Below are 15595 nucleotides of genomic sequence, written 5' to 3' on the forward strand. Positions count from 1 at the left end.
CTCATCATCTAATAAATCGTTATTTTGAAATCCTGTAGATCTACAAAGATGTAAAAGCAATGCCATCCTGTTCTCTGCTTTTTTTAATCTTGGAAAACAGGCATTTTCATAAAAATATGCTTTTAGGGGCGCCTGTGTGGCTCAGTTGTTGGGCGTCTGCTTTCGGCTCAGGTCGTGATCGCAGGGTCCTGGGATCAAGCCCCGCGTCAGGCTCCCTGCTCTGCAGGGAGTCTGCTTCTCCCTCTCCCACTCACCCTGCTTGTGTTCCCTCTCGCTGTCTCTCTATCTCTGTCAAATAAATAAAATCTTAAAAAATATAAATATATATGCTTTTTATGTTAACATGTAATGATCTCATATTTATTATTTTTAAATATGTTTTAATTTGGGGGGAGGGAAGGTAGGGGGAGAGGGAGAGAGAATCCCAAGCAGGCTCCACATTCAGCTTGGAGCCCAACATGGGGCTCGATCTCAAAACCCTGAGATCAAGACCCTAGCTGAAATCAAGAATCGGATGCTTAACTGACTGAGCCACGCAGATGCCCCCAAATCTGTTTTAATTTTTAACACAGCAAATATCAAAAGATTTGGCACATAAACAAAAGACAATATTAGGGGTGCCTGGGTGGCTCAGTTGTTAAGTGTCTGCCTTCGGCTCAGGTAATGGTCCCACGGGGATTGAGCCCCGCATTGGGCTCCCTGCTCCATGAGCCTGCTTCTCCCTCTCTCTCTGCCACTCCCATCGTTTGTGCTCTATCAAATAAATAAATAAAATCTTAAAAAAAAAAAAGATAATATTAAAGTACCCTAGGATCAAAAAGTCTGAGAACTGCTCATCTAGAAAGACATGTTACAAATGAGGGGGGAAAAGGGGCACCTGGATGGCTCAGTTGGTTAAGCATCTGACTTCAGCTCAGGTCATGGTATCAGGGTCCTGGGATCCAGCCCCGCATTGGGCTCCCTGCTCAGCAGGGAGCCTGCTTCTTCCTCTCCCTGCCACTTCCCCTGCTTGTGCTCTCTCTCTCAAATAAAATCTTAAAAAAAAAAAGTAGGGGGTGCCTGGGTGGCTCAGTTGGTTAAGCGACTGCCTTCGGCTCAGGTCATGATCCTGGAGTCCCTGGATCGAGTCCCGCATCGGGCTCCCTGCTCGGCGGGGAGTCTGCTTCTCCCTCTGACCCTCCCCCCTCTCATGTGCTTGCTCTCTCTCATTCTCTCTCTCTCAAATAAATAAATAAAATCTTAAAAAAAAAAAAAGTAGGATTCTACATGTGGACTGATAGGTTTTTAAATTCTTTTAAATAAGTCTTTTAAATTCTTTAAGAAAAACTAATGAACAGATGTATATGTCCTTTTACCCAGCAATCCCACTTCCGAGAATTTCTTCTAGAGTCATAATTAAACACATAGGAAATACCATTTGTACAAAGTTATTCATTGCAGCATTGTATGTAATAACAGAATAAACAAAACAATGGAAACAACCCAAGTTCGGGGACAGAGAGAGATGACTTACGTACATTGGTTAAAATATCACTGTACTTCCATATCCTGAATATTGTGTGGCTACAATAAAAGAATGACCTAAATGTTCTCTGTACCCATATGGAAAGATCCAGTACAGTTGCTAGGTGAAAAGAGCAAGGGGCTAAACAAAACGTCTAAAGTGCTAACTTGAACCATCTGTAAAAAAGAGGGGCAGGGGTAAGATGTTTCACTGAATACCAAGTGTGGGTGTGAATGTATACATTGTTTTTTTTTTAACCTTTTGATTTTTCAACTATGTGAATAGAGCTTGGTGAAAAAAATCTAATAAAATAAAAGGAAATGTGGGGGTGCCTGGGTGGCTCAGTTGGTTAAGCATCTGCCTTCGGCTCAGGTCATGATCTCAGGGTCCTGGGATCGAGTCCCATGTGGGGCTGGCTCCCTGCTCAGCAGGGAGCCTGCTTCTCCCTCGCCCCTGCCTGTGCACCCATGTGCTCTGTCTCTCAAACAAATAAATACAATCTTTAAAAAAAATAATAAAATGTGAAAATTGCAGGTGCTATGTATAGGTATGATTTTTATACACAATTTGCAAGTTTAATTAGGGTACCCAGAAACCCAAAGAAAAAGCCTCAGCCCTAAATCATAGTTTTGGTGAGTAAAAAAATACATGCATATGTTTTTAAAGTAAAATGAAATGTTTAAAACATGGATTGTTTTGGGGCGCCTGGGTGGCTCAGTCGTTAAGCGTCTGCCTTCGGCTCAGGTCATGATCCCAGAGTCCTGGGATCGAGCCTTGCATCCGGCTCCCTGCTCCAAGGTAAGCCTGCTTCTCCCTCTCCCACTCCCCCTGCTTGTGTTCCCTCTCTCGCTGTATCTCTATTAAATAAAAAATAATAATAATAATAATAAAATAATAAAACATGGATTGTTTTAAAACTCCCTGCTTTAAGCTGACTTTTTATTAACCACTAACACCAAGTGCCTTGCCTAAGAGCCCCTAGGGATCCAATGGTAACAAATTCAGGACCGTCACCTTTTCATTCCATCAAACCCCAACACTCTCCTGAGCCAGATGCTGGAGGAAGGTGGTTAGGAAGCATGAAAACGCAGTCAGATCTTGAGTTTCCAAGGCAGGGAATACGGTTTCCCACAGCTGGGCATGCCAGGCTCTGTCCAGGCTGATTCTGTGGCCACTCTCCCTCCTGTGTTTGTGGGGGTCCCAGAGGGCCCACCGGGTATTCTGCCTCTGGGAGGCTCAATGACCACAGTAAGGGTGGGGACAAGGTAGTTGGGTCTCAGAGACCTAGTGGCAAGCCTGCCCTGCTAGCTCCCTGGGAGGGCATGAGGCCCCTGGCTGGCAGCAGACTCTGAACTCCTTATCTGCTGGCATTCTGCCAACCTGCCAGCCTCGAGATCATAAAAGTCCCACTGTAGACATCTAGTGAGTCCTGGCTGGGGCCCCAGCAGCAAGACCTTTCCACATCCACTCCCTACCCTCACATGTCTCAAGGCATTCTGGAAAGAGAAGTAGAAGACTCCTGCAGAAGAAACTTCCACCCACACAAGCAAAGGAACTTCTTTCCCCCTAAATAAGCATAGGGGATAACTGGCTCCTTCCTCTTCATGTTTTCAAGGAAAAGACTAGAATTAGCAATTTCATCATCACACTTAGAAATAAAAAGAGAACCTTTCTTTGGTCTTCGCCATTGAGCCTCTTGGTCACACTAGCAAGCAATGTGACTTGGTTAATGTGACCAATTAACCTCTCCAGATCTAGTTTCTTTAGTTGTAAAACAAAAAGCCTAGACTGAAAGATTCCCCAAATCCCCGCAGTTCAACATCCTATTGTCTGTAGTTCTGCAAAATGCCTAAGCATTACTTTTTTCATGCAAACAGGTTGAATTATTTTAGCACAGTGGGGAGAAGGGGGTCCCAATTCTCAGACATATACAATCTATTCACAGCACTACTACTTAGATCCCAGATCCTGTGAATACTGGACATGGATTCAGGTTCCTCCTGGAATAGAGTGGGATATGAGCAGGTAAGGAAAAAGGAAGACTGTAGGAAGGGTTTGAAAATAGAACCAGTGCAGTGACTGATACATACCTGCAGCCCCCCCACCCCAACAATGTTAGTCCTTCCAGCCTATTATCAATCCAGAAAAGGAGTACTTCTATTACCTGAAATCAGAATAGCTCCCAAAACTAAAGGTGGGGGGACCCCTCTTTTCCCTATGCCCAGTGATTCTGGGGGACAATCCCTGGCAGGGCACAAAAAAGCGGCCTACTCAAAAAGGCAGGGAAATTGTATCCATGTTCCCAAGGAGGAGAACAATCAACCCTAAGTCTGCACTCATACCACTCCTACAACCCAACCTACGTATCAGTTTCTAGGACCCCTAAATAATACACCCCATCCCACAGAGATGATGATGATGATGAGACCTCTACCATGTTCCAGGAACAATCACAACGTGCTTCATGGCAGGGAGAACAGACCCACAGAGATTAGGAAACCGCCCTGCTAGAGAGTAATAGGGTCAGGATTTGGACAGATTGATCTGGCTCAAAAGTCCACAATCTCCCACCACATTACACAACATCTCTAGTAGAGGGCTGTCTTTTCTGAACTTAACTGAACACAACAACATGGCCTCTCTTGCGTTGCTACCTTATTCTTCGTGTCTGGATGTTCTCTCCTCATCAAGAGTCTGCAGGAGCCAGGCCTCATACCCTCTTTGCACCTGGCAGTGGACACTGCAGAGCTGAACACAGACCAGGCCCTGTGTATTGACGTACTGGAGAGAAGAGGACTACTAGGAGAATCATTGAGCCTACAGTTCTTATTCTTCTTGCCTAAATGACAAGGCCATTAATTCTGTTTGATGCCCTTTAATCATAACTGCAAACCAAAAGTAGAAAGAGTACCACTGGTCTATCTCCTGGCTACTGCACAATTTATGAAAAGCCCACCTCTGGGCCTCCAACAAGAAATGGAATAGGTAGTTTTTAATTACAGCTTCTAAAAATCACAATTCTGGACATCCTTTCTCTTGCTTCATCATCAAGTTCCTCTCAGTTTTTATGGCTCTTGTTTTAAGAGTTAAGGATTAATCACAGATGCTGTAGATAAGAGATCTATTCTGACTTTAGCACTGACCCCTTCCCAAGGTCACAGGGCAAGTTAAGAGCAGAGCTGGGACAGGGACCAGGATAACCAGGCCAGTCCCCAGTACATGTTATCACCACCACTTCCCAGCAGCCTAACCACGTGTGCCTGTGGTTCCTAGGGAAGAGTGATTCTAAAGTCAAAACCAAATCCAGGGTGGCTCAAGGAAGAAAAGTCAGGTTCAAAGCAGCTCCTGCCCCCACCGTTCCTTACGCCCCAGGTGAGCATTCTGCCCTCATCAAATCATGCCCACACGGTCCTATTGGACATCCAGACCCTGGCAGACACTAGATCCTCACAACTGAAGCCACAACTCCGAGCTGAGAAAATTTTCTTGGCTTTAATTGAATCTCAGAATCACATGGTGAAACTGCTTGGACGGCTATTTTGTCCCATTGCCCTAACCCACCAAGAGAGGGCAGCCTGAGCCAGATCGCCCAACTTGGTCAGTAGGACCAAAAATAGCTAAAAAACCATGCCCAAGGGGTAAGCCAGGTCAGGGTTTAGCATAGTCCCTCCTTTGCCATTCTCCCTCTGCTGGCTGTCGATCCGGCCGGGGTGGGATGGGCTGGGGGAGAGTTCCCGGAAAGCAAAGTCCGGAGACCAGTGTCCCATCGGAGCTGCCCCAAGAGCTGCCCACCAGATTTGCCCATCTACTCTCTGCTTTTTCTGTCCTCGTTATCTATGGGCTCCAGGAAGCCTTTCGGGCTTTTAGTGCGGCTATCTACGTTATGGACACTCTTCTCTGGCTCCCACATCCCTCGATCTCCAGCCGAAAGGAGAGCGGCTGCGAACCCTTCCCTCGCCACCAAGTAAGCCCCATCGTGGCACCGCGGCCAGGTGTCCCCTCCATCCAGCGTCCGGGTCCATGTGCGAGTCCTCCGGGGCGCCTTCCTGGTCTAGCCCGAGGCTTCGGAATCCGGAGCCGAGCTGCCGATCCTCGGCGCCGCCGGGCCCCCGCCCCCACCCGGTGACCCCGAGACTTGGAGGCGCGCCGCTTCTCCGCGCGATGCCCCACTCCTCGGCACTGCGCGGTCCCGCACGCACGTACGCCCTCCGCCCTCACCTGAAGCTCGGGCGGACGCCACCCGGGCTCCGCGCAACCTCACAAGCCAGGCCCTCGGGCGGCCGCAGCGGTGACGGCAGCGGTACCTCAGTCGGCGTGTCCGCGGAGGAAGCCCGCGTGCCCTAGCCCCACAGCCTGCGTCCGTCCTCGCCACCGTTGCGCATGCCCCGCTATAAGCCAGCGCGTCAGCGGCAGGGCCCACCCCCAGCCCTTGGCCACGCCCCCGCCCCCGCCCTCGCCCCACCCTGCTCTCCCCAGGGCCTGCCACGTGGGAACCCCGCGGCGGCAAAGCGACGTGCGCGAGCTGTCAGCCGGCCGGCCGCCAGCTAGACCCGGCCGGGCGCTGGCGCCTTGCCGCCCCAGGCTTAGACCTAGCTCGCCGGGATCCCAGCCCGACCAGCTTCGTCTTCTAGCCCTTCCGCGAATTCCATTCTTCATTCACTGAGGCCCCATAGACTCCTCCTTCCCCTGGAAACTCCCATAAAGACCTTTCTTAACACCTGGCCTCCATCCCTTAGCAGTAAGACTGCTACTCACCCGATATGTATGTATATATTTTAACACTTTTGATTGATGTAAAAACCTTCTCACCCCCAGCTCAATTCTGAAATGTACCCTAGGAGGGGACGCACCCATAGACGATGTTTCTTCTACACATTTCAACCAGCCAAAAGAACAAAAATTAAAACAACAAAAATATCCTGTTCGAGTTCCAAATAAACCATGCTATACTCAAACTATATGTCGCATCGCACCCCCCCAAATAATCAGGCTCTCTACGGGAGCTACATTTCTTAATCCCAAACAGGGAGAATGTTAATTTTGGGGTGAGGCGTGTCCTAAGAATCTCTTCCGGTGTGGGATAGTCCTATTGAGATGGATATCAGGCCTCGGAAATGCAAATTTCTTGAGAAAATAAGCCACCCATTAAATTCCCATTGTTCTATTCTGCTGGACATCGCGATTATTTCCTCTACAGCTAAACCAGCTGCCACCTGCGTCTAGGGTACCCAAAGGAAAAGGTCTTGTAGCAGAACTGTAGCCAGTTATTACCCATGTCCCAGTTTTACCCCAATGACTGATGCCTCACTGGCACTTAGGGTGTCTGTGAATTTGCCCAGGGAAGGGGGACCATAGCCCACTCTGCAGAGTTCTGGAGAGAGGAAGCCTCATGCTGGCAGTGCTAAAGATAAAAGGAAAGCAGACAATCCCTGGAGCACGCAGCAGGAAGAATCCGGGGCTCAACGGCAGCTTGTTCCGAAGTACTGGGTAGCGAGGGGAAAAGAAAGAATTGAAACAAAGCCAGAGCAGGCAAGAGTGTTTATGCCACTCTTGAAGAGACTAGCTGGGCCCTGGGTTTTTCTATAGTTCAATTATCCTCATACTGCAATTACAGTGCTCCAGTTGGGTAAGGGGTGGGGTGATATTCCTCTCATTTTCCAAGTGATTTCAAAGTAATGGTATCTTGCAGAATTCCCCTCAGAACCCCTTCATCTTTGTAATAACCCTTTATATTTGTCTTTCTTAGTTAAGCTCGGCAGTATTTTTCAGACATTATGTCATCCATTGGGACTCAATCCCATCTCCAATGGACTGTCAGAAATGGTCCAGTCTATACCACTCCTTCCTTTCCTTAAAGTACTGGGAAAGGAATGAGAAACTCACCCAGAGATTAAACAAAACAAGCATGCTTCTAACACATACAGCTCTGAAAAGTATTAAGCCCATAAAGGCATATTACATAGGGGTGTTAATTTCTTAAACCTGAGGTCCAAAAACAATCCCATGACTTTTCCAGGCAAGGTGTCAGTACTACACACAGGGGGACAGGCTCCTTTCAGAGAGACAGGAGGGCAGGCAGGACAAGACACCACCACAGGGCCTATGGCAGCATTTCACTTGTTTGCAACCAGATGAAGGGTAGAGTTGCCAAAGTCCACCAAAGCTGATAAGCTATCAGTAATCCATTAGGGGAATACAATTAATTATTAACACAGCTTAAAATCAAAAGGTTTTTAACTCTCCATATCCACCCCCACACAAAATTCTGTACCTGAACCCTAAGTCTCTCCTTGTTGCTGAATAGTACTCAATTTTTTTATGCCTAGTGCCATGCTTAGGTCCCCAATTCTATATTTCTTTTTACATAATATGCCCTTCTTCCTATTAGCCCTATTTCCACTTGTTAAAATTCTAATTCTTCAAAGCCACTTCCCTTCAGAAAGCTTCTTGATTCTTCTGTAGCACATTTGATCTACCCCTTCAAACTTTCTTGACTGGAACCCACATTAAAATGCATTTTACACTCCAGTATAAATAACAAGTCCAGTATAAATAACAATACAGCAAACAAGTTTTTAAAAACTTCATTAGTATATGCAATGTACTGATATTTTATATTCTACTTCAATCTTTTTTTAAAGATTTTATTTATTTATTTGACAGAGAGAGACACAGTGAGAGAGGGAACATAAGCAGGGGGAGTGGGAGAGGGAGAAGCAGGCTTCCCACGGAGCAGGGAGCGGGGAGCCCGATGCGGGCTCTATCCCAGGACCCTGGAATCATGACCTGAGCCGAAGGCAGACGCTTAAGCAGACGCTTAATGACTGAGCCAACAAGGCACCCCTCTATTTCAATCTTTTAAAAAGTGGTAACAAGCCCACTAAATTGATTTCAGGACCCATTATTGGGTCTTGAATTAAAACATTTTATATGGCTTATGGTACTTGCATTTTCCCCTTAAAATTTATTTCATTTTGGGGTGCCTGGGTGGCTCAGCCTTCAGCTCAGACCGGAGCCCCAGTTGGGCTCCCTGCTCGGCGGGAATCCTGCTTCTCCGTCTCCCTCTGCCTGCCACTCCCCCTGCTTGTGCTCTTTCTGTCAAATAAATTTTAAAAATCTTAAAAAAAAATTATTTCATTTTTATCTCTAACCTCATTAGACTTTAAACTGTCTTGTTACCAAAGATTTCTGTATATACCGGCATCTCCTAACATAACATCTTGCATGTAATAGATTCTCAGTATTTCTTGGATGAATGAATAGGCCAGCTCACTAAAAGTTTGTTGGATGATATTTAAGGGAACTAAGCACAAACACCAGGCATTTTCATGACTATTTCCCTTCTGACAAGTTACCACAGCTACCAGCCAAAAGATATGCAGATTACCCGTAGCTGAAGTGAATGGGACAGGCTTGGGAAAGAAGTCAGAGAAATGAGACCCCAGCCCTGAGTGTGTATAGGGTGGGACTGGGGACTCAGAAAATCAAACACCCTTCTGTGGTTTGTGTTCACAAGGTAGGCAACTTGATCAGCAGGTGGGGCAAAGATCCTCTTTTTGATTTGCAGCCTACAGGTCAGTTGAAAGAGAATGAAGAGAGAAATCAATGACCAGGTTTCTAAGACACTTTCAAGGGGAAAAATGAGTTTTTCATGTTTTGGCATGGTTTAATGAATTTAAGAGGGTCAGAGGGAACGTGAAGGCTCTCGTTTCCCCAAAATCATGTCAGAGGACCAGAACCTCACACTCTGTTAGCCAAAAGATTTAGAATGCCTTGGGGGGTGGGGGGATGGGTTAGCCTGGTGATGGGTATTAATGAGGGCATGTACTGCCTGGAGCACTGGGTGTTATACGCAATCAATGAATCATGGAACACTACATCAAAAACTAATGATGTGATGTATGGTGATATAACATAATAAAAAGATTTAGAATGCCTTTAGCTTCAGTCACTTCTGTTATCTAATTTTTTTTTTTTTTAATTTTACTTATTTGACACAGAGAGAGAGAGAGAGCACAAGCAGGGGGAGTGGCAGAGGCAGAGAAAGAAGCAGGCTCCCTGCTAAGCAGGGAACCAGATGCTGGATGGGATCCCAGGACCCTGGGATCATGACCTGAGCTGAAGGCAGGTGCTTAACGGCTGAGCCACCCAGGTGCCCCATCTAATGGTTTTGGCAGACAAAAAAGACAATTGGTAGAAATAACATTTAAGTAGCAAACATAGGAATTTGCCCATTTCATCTAAGATAACTTCTTGGCATATAGAGGATTGATATTTGTCTCTAATTCTAACCATTCATAGTATTCCCTTTACAATCCTTTTTATTTCTGTCAGGTCAGTAATCCCTTATTTCATTCCCGATTTTTGTACTTTGAGTCTTTTTTTTTTCTTTTGGCCAATCTAGCTAAAGTTTTGCCCGTTTTTTTTTAAAGATTTTATTTATTTAAGACAGAGAGACAGAGAGGGAGACAGAGAGGGAACACAAGCTGATGCCAACAGAGAGACAGAGAGGGAACACAAGCAGGCGGAGGGGGAGAGGGAGAAGCAGGCTACCTGCTGAGCAGAGAGCCCGATGTGGGGCTCGATCCCAGGACCCTGGGACCATGACCTGAGCCGAAGGTAGACGCTTAACGACTGAGCCACCCAGGCACCCCAAGGTTTGCCCATTTCGTTAATCTTTTTAAATAACTAACTCTAGTTTTTCTATTCTCTTTCATTAATTTCTGCTCTGATCTTTATTAGAAAATACCATTATTTTTGTCCTTGCCTTCGAATGAATGTTTACCTGGCAACAGAATTCCAAATTGATGGTGCATTTTTAAGTTATATTCCTTTGTATTAGGCACCTGTTGTGGCTGATGACAAGTGAGCTGCTAGTTTGATGACCTTTCTTTGTCAGCAATCTTTCACCTCTAACCATTGCTAAGATTCTGTCTTTGGGGTTCTATAGGTTTACTACAGTACATTTAGAAGTGGATGTGCTTTTCTTTAGCCTCAGGTTCTTCAGGTAGAAGTTTGATATTTGTCTCCAATTCTGGAAAATTCCGTCTTTATATCTTTCATATTTTGCCACTCATTCTTTCTCAACTTGCAGGAGCTCCTCTTAGACAAATATTGGAGCTTCTCATTCTGTCCTATCTCTTTTCTTGCACGGTTCCATTTATACCTCTCCGTGCTGCAATCCAACTGACTGCACTTGTTTCTCTCACCAGTCTGAGCCAATGTTTATGGTAATGTTTCAGCTTGTGGTCCTTCCACATGCTAGTAATATAAATTCAGACTATGTTTATCTGCATGTGGCCCAGGCTTTGGGATTTTTCATGGATGCCTTTTTACCCCAAAGTTCCTTGTTGCTGCCCCAGGATGGTTGGCAGGGTCTCTTTCAGGCTCCAGCTCTCTTCATCCGGGAGACTTTACTCCTGTAGTCCAGCACCTCATAGGCATCTTCTATCCTTAACTGGAACAAGAATCCTCAGTGCTCCTGCCCTTGCCCTTTTGTCCATAATCCTGGGAGTTGTGCTGGCATCAACTATTACCACTCTTGCTTCCCTTTATTTCTTGTACCTCGATATTTTCTTTCCTTCTTCCTTCCCTTCCTTCCCTCCCTTCCCTCGTTCCATTCCCCCAAATTCAGCTACCTAACAACAACATTGTTTTTTTTCTATTTTGGCCAACATTTGTCAGTATGGTCAGTTTAGTCTGCCTTGTTGCCAGAGGTCTCCCTAGTTTACTCACTTAAAAACATATTTTATATTTTAGAGTAATTTTAGGTTCACAGCAAAACTGAGTGGAAAGTAGAGATTTCCCATTACACAGAGCTTCCCCCACTACCAACATCTTCCACCAGAAATGGTACATGTGTCATAACTGATGAACCCACACTGACACATCATAATCACCCCCAGTCCATAGTTTACATCAGGGTTGATGCTTAGTGTTTCACATTCTACAGGTTTGGACAAATATATGACATATATCCACCATTACAGTATCATACAGAATAGTTTCCTTACCCTAAAAATTCTCTGTGCTCTGCCTGTTCATTGCTCCCTCTCCTCAACCCCTGATTTTTTCACTGTCTCCATAGTTTTTGCCTTTTCCAGAATGTCAGATAGTTGGAATCATACAGCATGTAGCCTTTTCAGATTGGCTTTTCACTTAGTAATAAACATTTAAGTTTCCCCCATGTCTTTTTGTGGCTTGATAGTTTTTTTTTTTTCTGAATAATATTCCATTACCTGGATGCACCGCATTTTATTTATGCATTCACCTACTGAAGGACATCGTGGTTGCTTCCAAGTTTTGGCAATTATGAATAAAGCTGCTAGAAACATCTGCATGCAAGGTTTTGTGTGGACCTAAGTTTTCAACACATTTGAGCAAAAACCAAGGAATGTGATTTTCAGAGAATATGGTAAAAGTAGGTTTAGTTTTTGATGAGTCTGGCTAAAGGTTTATCAATTTTGTTGATATTTTCAAAAAAAGATCCTGGTTTCACTGATCTTTTCCTTTTTTTTTTTTTTTTTTAGTTTCTATTTCATTTATTTCTGCTCTAATCTTTCTTATCTCCTTCCTTCTACTGGTTTTGGGTTTTGTTTTTTCTTCTTCTAGTCCTTTAGGTGTAAAGTTATGTTGTTTATTTGAATTTTTCTTGTTTCTTGGGATAGGCCTGTATTGCTATAATCTTCCATCTTAAACAGCTTTCACTGCATCCTAAAGATTTTAGACTACTGTGTTATCATTTTCATGTCTCTCCAAGCATTTTTTAATTTCCTCTTTGATTTCTTGGTTGACCCATTCATTGTTTAGTAGTATGTCTTTAACCTCCAAGTATTTGTGGAGATTTTTTTTTTAATTTTATTTATTTAGGGGCACCTGGTTGGCTCAGTCGATTAAGCGTCTGCCTTCAGCTCAGGTCATGATCCTGGAGTCCTGGGATAGAGCCCCGCTTTGGACTCCCAGCTCAGTGGGGAGTCTGCTTCTCCCTCTCCCTCTACTCCTCCCCCGCTCCTGCTCACTCACTCACACTCTCTCTCTCAAATAAATAAAATCTTAAAAAAAAATTATTTGGGGATCCTGGGTGGCTCAGTTGTTAAGCATCCGCCTTCGGTTCAGGTCATGGTCCTAGGGTGCTGGGATCGAGCCCCGCATCAGGCTCTCTGCTTAGCGGGAAGCCTGCTTCTCCCTCTCCCACTCCCCCTCCTTGTGTTCCCTCTCTCTGTTTCCCTCGGTCAAATAAATAAATAAAATCTTCTTTAAGATTTTATTTATTTGAGAGAGTGTATGTGCGCCAGTGTGGGAAAGGGACATAGGGAGAGGCAGACAATCCCCCTCCCCCAGCAGACTCCCCGCTGAGCAGAAGGCCACTGTGGGGCTTGATCTCATGACCCTGAGATCATGACCTGAGCAGAAACCAAGAGTAGAAGTCTTAACCGATTGAGCCACTCAGGCGCCCCCATGTATTTCTGTTCTTTACAGATTTTTTCTTTTCTAGTTTCATAACGTGGTCAGAAGAAATGCATGGTAGGACTTTATAATCTTTTTGAATTTGTTGAGACTTGTTTTGTGGACTAACATGTGATCTATTCTGGAGAATGTTCCACGTGCCCTTGAAAAGAATGTGTTATCCCACTGGAATGTTTTGAATATAGCTGTTAGGTCCATCTGGTCCCATGTGTCATTCAAGCCACTGTTTCCTTGTTGGTTTTCTGTTTGGATGATCTATCCATCGATGTAAGTAGGGTGTTAAAGTCCCCTGCTACCATTATTATTGATTACTTCCTTTATGTTTATAATTAGCTGCTTTATGTATTTGGGTGCTTCCATGTTGGGTGCATAAATATTTACAATTGTTGTATCTTCATGATAGATTGTTCCCTTTATGATCATATAGTGTCCTTTTTTGTTTAAATAAATTGTTTTTTAGTAGGCTTCACACGGAGCCAATATAGGGCTTCAACTCACATCCCCGAGATCAAGACCCAAGCTGAAACCAACAGTTGGATGCTCAACCAACTGAGCCACCCAGGCGGTCCCTAAAATTTTTTTTAATTGGAGTAAAGTACATAATAACCTTTGCCACTTTAACCATTTTATTATTTTAAGTAATCTCTACCCCAACATTGGGCTTGAACTCCACCCTGAGATCAAGAGTCCCATGCTCTACCAACTGAGCTAGCCAGGCGCCCCCTCCTTTATCTTTTGCTCTTTCTTTTAAAGTCTATATTGTTTGATACAAGTATTGCTACCCCAGCTTTCTTTTCACTTCCATTTGCATGGTAAATGCTTCTCCATCTTTTCATTTTCAGTCTGTAGGTATCTTTAGGTCTGAAGTTAGTCTCTTGTAGGCAGCATATAGATGGGTCTTGCTTTTTTATTCAGTCACCTTACCTCTTTTGGAGTGTTTGGAAAAAAACTGCCAAACTGTCTTACAAATTGGCTGTACCATTTTTGCATTCTTACCAGCGAGCGATAGAAGTTTCTATTGCTCCACATCCTTGTCGGCATTTGATCTTGTCAGTGTTCTGGATTTTGGCCATTCTAATAGGTGTGTAGTGGTATCTTGTTTTAATTTGTAATTCTGTAATGACACGTGATGTTGAACACCTTTTCAATATGCTTATTTGCCAACTGCATATCTTTGGTGAGACGTCTGTTCAGGTCTTTTGCCTGATTTTCAATCAGGTTGTTTGTTTTCTTATTATTAAGAGTTCTTTGTTTTATTTCAGGTAAGTCTTTTATCAAATATGTTTTTGGCAAATATTTTCCCTAAGTCTATGGCTTGTTTTCTCATTCTCTTGATTTTCCTCATTTGTTTTTAAAGAAAGAAAATAAATTCAGACAGGACAACTTACTAAGAAACTCAGGTAAAGCTAGGTATAGAGCCACAAAGTGAAAGTAGGGTCTTCTCCAGTAGTCTTAAATCACTGAGAAATTTCAGGCATATAGAAAGGTAGTCTATTTAAAAAACTGCTTCCTTTTACACACCATTCAACGAAATGTTGCCCTGTAACATTGTACAGAAATTAGGCTCTGTCTAGGGGCGCCTAGATGGTTCAGTCGGCAGAGCATGAGAATCTTGATCTCGGGGTCATGAATTCAAGCCCCACGTTGGGCATAGAGCCCACTTTTATTTATTTATTTATTTATTTGAGCCTACTTAAGAAAAATTAGGTTCTATCTAGAATGAGTGCGCCTGGGTGGCTCAGTTAGTTGAGCGTCTGCTTTCAACTCAGGTCATGATCCTGGAATCCTGGAATCAAGCCCCACATCAGCTCCCTGCTCAGCAGGGAGTTTGCTTTTCCCTCTGCCTATCCCCCTGCTTGTGCTCTCTAATAAATAAATAAAATCTAAAAAAAAAAAAAAGAATGAGTTCAAGAAGCACTGCACCATTTCAAAATGGAGTTTCTAAATAAATACAAGGAGATGTAGTGGTGAAGCAAGCAGCCACTGTGCTTTGGGAAGGCATTTTTGAGGGTTACAGAAAGAAGGGCAAGCATTATTAGAAAAAGGGGAACGGAGAGGCCACTCTTGGAGCTGGCTCTCACATAGGTAATAGAAGCTGATGGGAAATGGGAAAAGAGATTTGAAAAACAACACACACACACACACACACACATGCACACAGACACATCCCTCAATTGACCCTAGAAGACTGTTAGTGACTTTACCAAGAAATCTTACTAGCAGGTAGGTCACAGTGAAATTACCTTGCTACTAACACTGGAGATGCATCTTCATACTGAATAATAAACTAATAATTCTTTTTTTTAAAGATTTTTATTTATTTATTTGACAGAGAGAGACACAGCGAGAGAGGGAACACAAGCAGGGGGAGCGGGAGAGGGAGAAGCAGGCTTCCTGCGGAGCAGGGAGCCCGATGCGGGGCTTGATCCCAGGACCCTGGGATCATGACCTGAGTCGAAGGCAGACGCTTAACGACTGAGCCACCCAGGCGCCCCAATAAACTAATAATTCTAACAAGTGTTGCAGCTCTAGGAAGGAAAAGAACTATGTCAATATATCAACAGCACTATTTCAAACACAAATTCACATTTATACAAATTTGTTTTTATTTATTTCCTACCCCAC

General features: G+C 44.3%; 1 protein-coding gene across 1 annotated transcript in view; it reads right to left on the minus strand.

Annotated features, from left to right (window-relative positions):
- Positions 1–5856, minus strand: part of SLC39A14 (solute carrier family 39 member 14) — a 48000-nt gene extending 42144 nt beyond the window's left edge. Inside the window, exon 1 of the mRNA XM_045879995.3 lies at positions 5723–5856. The gene's annotated coding sequence lies outside the window, so the exon portion shown is untranslated. The remainder of the gene's footprint in view (positions 1–5722) is intronic.
- Positions 5857–15595: the final 9739 nt, after the last annotated feature.

Source organism: Mirounga angustirostris, unplaced genomic scaffold (assembly GCF_029215605.1).
Source record: "Mirounga angustirostris isolate CCGP_5_RB_7025 unplaced genomic scaffold, mMirAng1.0.hap1 SCAF_2, whole genome shotgun sequence".
NCBI classification, from domain to species: Eukaryota; Metazoa; Chordata; class Mammalia; order Carnivora; family Phocidae; genus Mirounga; species Mirounga angustirostris.